We start from the raw sequence: 6,000 nt of genomic DNA, 5'->3' as shown, positions 1-6,000 counted from the left end.
GATGTTATGGTTCGAGTACCATACATCGGAGTGGACTGAGGAGTGATGTTATGGTTCGAGTACCATACGCCGGAGCATATTAAGAAGAGATGTCATGGAATGAGTACCATGGTTCGTAGGGAATGATGACTGTGGTTCTCCGGCTATCCGGTCATGATTGAGTTCGAAGAGGCGTCCCTTGAGAGGGAGATCGAGAGCCTCTCAGAGTATTTTAGTAAGGAGTCAGTGAGAAGGGAGAATTTCAATCTGAGTTGAGCGGTCAGTCGATAAGAGGGGATGCCACCTTCTATGATCTGGGAAGTACTGATTATGTTCGTGTGCAAAACATGAGAAACATGATGTTGAAGTTTTGGGTTTGGGGGTAACCCTGCAGGTTGTCATTGATGATGATTCTTCACCAGAGTATCAGGTAGCATGTGCCGCGAGGCAATGATTTATCATGAGCAGATAGTCAGTTGGGACTGAGATAGTCGAGGACCACACTACACCTATTTGAGTATAATAGAATGTATTGAAGTGGTATCAGTGGGGAGTTCAGTCGAGTTTAGCAGTGCAAAGAGTTTTCTATCTATGTTGGGTATTGAATATGGGAGTGGGTCCCTGTTCTTGGGATGATCCGAGTGTTGGAACGTTGGTTGATGAGTTGAGGTGAGGGGTACAATGATTTTGTGATTCAGTCTATGAGCCACGGATGTTATTGAGCAGTTGAGTTGTTTGGTACTAGATTGCTATGAGATTTGGAACGACTAGAGGTAGTCGTGATGAGAAGTTCTTGAGGAGTTCATCAGAGGTTCAGAGTATATGGGGTCGATTGATTTCCTTAAAGGGGATTATCGGGCATTGTGTAGCACTTTCCAGGGGGCAGGTGCGATTTTTCTGGTGAAAGTAGTTGTGGGTTGGTTGTGTGCTATTTGGTGATGGTTTGAACCCTAAGTGGGGGAGAACCGGGTACCGTATGAAGAAAAGCAGAGATTTGTCAAGAGCAGTTATAAGTGGAGTATAGAGATCTACGGTAAGGAATCATGAGACCAGAGATGTCGGTGATCGAGGAAAGGGGTCAGAGTGAGTTAATGCGGGAAGTACTCGTTTGAGAAGGATGAAGGTCTCCACAGCAGTTGTTAATGGTCAGGAACCTGGTTGTGGTGAGTATTGTTGCAAGTAGATAGAGAATGATTGGGCAGTCAACTTCCGGGTCGGTATGCGTATCCTTGCTTGGATTTTGAGCGGTGGAAAAAGGGTTTCGGAGAATTATCAGCGTATTTCGTAGCGTTAGCGTTTCCTCGTATTGCAATTGAGAAATTGGATACACCGAAGTTGCAATTTAGGAAAAATGAAGATCTAATTATGGGGTTCAGAGGGAATGAATTATTGCATCTATATGGTGCTTGGGGCAGGAGATCAGTGGTTGTGGCAGGATCTTGTGATGTTCGGTGGGGGTGTTCCGATGTATCCGGGTATTGATATCTTTATTTCGAAGTTATTCGTGAATCTTGAGTTGAGACGACTTATGGTATATCAGGTATCTATGGATCTAGTGGGAGCCCTTCAAGTATGGGCATCTAGGGAGATTATTTAAGAGAGTAGATCTTCGCAAGGGTGGGCATTTTGATATGTCAATTGCCTCCAGAGTCTGTGATGCATATTCGAGTCGAGTATGGGTAGCTGCTTATGATAGTCTACGGAGCATGAGCTAGTGGGGTTAGAGAGTGTTGTGATACTGCGGAGAGCCGTAGTACTCACTAGTCAGAGGGTGTTGTGATACTGCGGGGAGCTGTAGTACTCACTAGTCAGAGGGTGTTGTGATACTGCGGGGAGCCGTAGTACTCACTAGTCAGAGGGTGTTGTGATACTGCGGGGAACTGTAGTATTCACTAGTCAGAGGGTGTTGTGATACTGCGGGGAGCCGTAGTACTCACTAGATGGCAAGAGAATATGATGATGGAATGTTGTCCGATCAGTGTATGATGTGGAAGAGTTTTGGGCTTGAGTAGACCTAGTATTGGGTTTTGGAGCCTGGGTGTTGAACCGGGGGCGAGACTGGGGTCTCTGTCTCTGTCGGGAAATGTGGTGAGATGCACAAGGGATATGCGCAGCGGAAACCAGAGATCGGAGTTGAGACGATCCTCGGTTGGATTGTATTTTTCCCGCATGAGGAAAGGAGAATTTCGTGACTTGCGTGTCACTGGGCAGGGATAGTGGTCGCGGGGAAAAAGTTAGTGAGATATTTGGATCATGTTATGGGTGACCTTTGGAGGCTCAACTGTGGAGTCAAAAGCTGACCTGGTGCTCAGTCTCGAAGAGGGATATGAGAAATGAGCTAGAGCTTATCATGATGATGTCTGAGGACACTTCAGAGCGAGCGAGCGATTCAGACGCTCGAAGACATGCTTCGGGCATGTGTATTAGATTTCGGAGGGAGTTACGGTACGTATTTATCCTTGGTTGAGTTATCCTATATCAACAACCATCATTAGTGCATTGGTATGCCACCCTTTGAGCTGTTGTATGGGAGGAGGTGTCGGACCCTCATTTGCTGGGGAGAGGTGGCGCATGGACCCGAGAGACCTTGCGAGCAGATCCAGAGCATGCGCGATACATGGAGTAGTGGCAAGGTTGACAAGTGGATTTCCCTGGGTAAGGGAAGAGAAAGGTATGTAACCCCGGGGGGGAAGTGTTGGTTCACGGAAGTGAAAGTAGTAGCGAGAATGGATGATTTGGAGTATGGTGGTTGAACACTGCGTCTGTGGCAGTGGTATGGAACGACATCACGATGGGATGTCTGCCGAGGATGCGGAAGGGATTCCGTGGGTGTAGAGCCAAGAGTCTCAGGATGGATGCAGGGATGGAGTCTAGGACTCCCAGCTTGATTCTGATCAAGGGTTGTGTGCGTAGTGGTGGTTCCTCCTGGGGATGTTAGAGATGTCGTCAGTGTGAGGGTGCGAAGGTTGGTGCAGCATGTGTGTGTGTGTGTGATTGCAAGAAGAGGACCCGTGGGAGTTGCTCTGAGATTGAAGAGTGGGTCTCTCTGTCAGCATGGAATGGATAGAGTGGGTTTCGGATCGGGGATCTGGTGGTTCGTGATTATTTTTAGCTTGCGGGGGGTCGAGCGATTGTTGAGATTTGGAGCAGGAATGCAGCTCGGGTAATTCTCGATTGTTGAGTGTGATTATCAGAGGGTACCGCCGGTGCCTGGTTTGTGACGGTGGTCAGGACACCGCAAGGATAGAGGAAATGAGTTCGAGTTCGATGGTTATGCTTTGAAGAACCTGGTCCATTTAGGGCCAGCTGGCGCGTCGTGGGAGTATCTTGGAGTTGAGTTGCCGTAGGCCTCGAGGACGAAGCCTAATTTAAGTGGGGGAGAATTGTAACATCCCGAAATATCAAGAGTAGAGTTGAAGGGATAAAAGAGTAAATTGGGAAAGAGTGACTCGGCGAGTCCATGTGCGGACTCGGCGAGTAGAGTCGCGACTTGATCGTGTGTTAAGTGGCCAACTCGGCGAGTCAGTGTAATGGACTCGGCGAGTAGGCGCTGAGTGGAGAAAACCCTAATTCTCGGGGTTGAGCACTATATAAAGAACATAACATCCATTTCCTCAGCCTCCTTACTCATCTTCAAGACCAGAAACCCTAACCCTCGTGTGTGAGTGGATCAAGTGCATTTGGAAGCTTGGAGAAGCAATTGTTGAGGAAATCTTGAAGGGTAAGAGGCTTGGAGCAAGGGGCTTTTCTTGGATTCGAGTTTCATTTCAGTTGGGGCATTCCTTTGAGGTAATATCTCGTTTTTGAGTTGCTATTTCTTAGATGCATCATTTTGGGGGTGTTAGAGATCATATCTTTGGATGTATTGGAGTTTAGAGGTTAGATCTGAGGTTGCTACCTCAGATATGGAAGGGAGAAGGTCTAGAGTGCATGAAAGTCCCTGTTTGTGAGTGGTTGATAGAGCCATCTTGTCCCAAACCCAAACCCTAGAGTGAAAACGCATAGATCTCTTTGGATTCACGTAAAGTTTGCCACTTTATGTAATGGATGGGTTGTAGGAGGCTAGATCTATGTTTTGGATCAATTGCATGGCCTGGAGTGCTTCTGAATGGATTCAGACCGGTGGTTCTCGGCGAGTCACATGGGTGGACTCGACGAGTTGGATGAAGATGGCCTGGAACTCGGCGAGTTGTATGAAAAACTCGGCGAGTAGGTTGAAGATAGTCGTAGACTCGGCGAGTCTGTTCTTGGACTCGACGAGTCTTGTCGAAGAGTCCCAAATATTTTCTGGTTGAGTCGAGAATCGGCGAGTCAAAGGATGACTCGGTGAGTTGTGTGCGAGTGGACTCAGAGTTGTGGGACTCGGCGAGTCTCGGGGTGACTCGGCGAGTTGAGTTGCGGATTGGGGAAGTTCTGAGCATGGGGACTCGATGAGTCGACGGGTTGACTCGGCGAGCAGGGTCAACCAGGAGGGTTGACTTTGACGGAGGACTTTGACTTGGACCAAGAGTTGACCGTTGACTTTTAGGGCTTGGTCAGCAATGTGGCCTTTGGGCCAAAAGAGGGGTAAAATAGTCTTTTACCCTTAAGAGGGTGCCATGAGAGGGTTGATTCTAGTCTCGAGAGTTATTTTCATGAGAGTATTTGCCTTACGTGTTAGGCGGTGGCGAGTTCGAGATTCAAGTGTGGGGATATCTGCTTTCTGTTTGCCAGGTGAGTCTTCTCACTATACTTTACCTCGAGTAGGTAACCAGAGTTATGTGATCAGAGTATTTGTATGCTATATGTACGTGATGTATTGTACTGCATTACTTCTATGTGATTTATGTTGTGCATGTTTATAGAGTTGGAACCGAAAAGTTCCCAGAGTTAGAACCTGAGGGTTTAAAGAGTTTGGGTGCACGGACCCATAGAGTTATAGCTTCGAGTGGCTAATATGTGTTATGTGTGGTATTTTGGGGAACTCACTAAGCTTCGTGCTTACAGTGTTTTGTGTTATGTTTCAGGTTTCTTTCAGGATCACGGGACGGTATCGGCTTGATTGTACACACTAGAGAAAGAGTCATGTTTTGAGGATCCTGGTTTAATATGCAAGTGAAAATGGAGTTATGTTTTGTAATTCGATTATGAATGAGATTTTAAACAAGTGTTTCTAAGAATTAAACGTTTATTTTAAATGAAAAATTGTTTTGAAATTTACGGTGGTACACCAAATTTTTGCAAAAGATGTTTATTACTTCTAAAAAGTATTTTAATTGATTTTAAAACATAAACTCAAAAGAGGTGTGTTTCAAGTTCAAAAGCCGTTTATTCATTTAATACATTATTGCTATTGGTTTCTTTGTTTTTCCATTTCCCGCAAAATTGTTCAATAGTCCATCAAAATAAAGTCATTCTTGGGCAAACATATATTAATGTAAGCAATTTAAAGCATTTTACTTCGGCCCAAAATGCCCGGCGAATGTGATAACCATAATGGAGGAAGAGGCGGAGCCAATGGGTGGTGTTAGAGCTGCCTATGGCAGAAGAGGGAGAGTCTATCGATGGTGGAGGAGGGGTTAGTCGATGTGTTTTACCACAAAATAAACTTGCTTTTCATCGTAAGATGATGAAGTGACACTCTTGGAGTTGCTAGTGAGTCCGAGTGAAAGAGTCAATTGTTTGACCCTTGTGTTTTACATGTTTGGGAGGAGGTGGGAGCTGATATCGGTTATGGAAGTAGAGTAATGAGTGATGGATGGGGTCTGCAACAATTTAGGTCGTTATTCGCTTCAAGTTCAATAAAAAAAAAAATAACATAAAAGACCAAAAAAAAAATAGAGGGTATAACATATGTATTAGAAAAGGATTTTAAAACTGTGGTGGATTTTAAATCCATAAAAACCATGTTTTAAAACTTTGGACAAAAAGTGCAATGATTTTTTAAACTTGGACCAAAAGTTAGTGATTACCACATGCACCAAAAAAGTAATTTACTCATAGATATATATAGTGAAACAACGGTTAACTTAAGATTCGGAG

Source organism: Lactuca saligna, chromosome 8 (assembly GCF_052625555.1).
Source record: "Lactuca saligna cultivar CGN05327 chromosome 8, ASM5262555v1, whole genome shotgun sequence".
Lineage (NCBI taxonomy): Eukaryota > Viridiplantae > Streptophyta > Magnoliopsida > Asterales > Asteraceae > Lactuca > Lactuca saligna.
The sequence above is the reverse complement of the archived record's forward strand: the minus strand, read 5'-3'. Positions refer to the sequence as shown.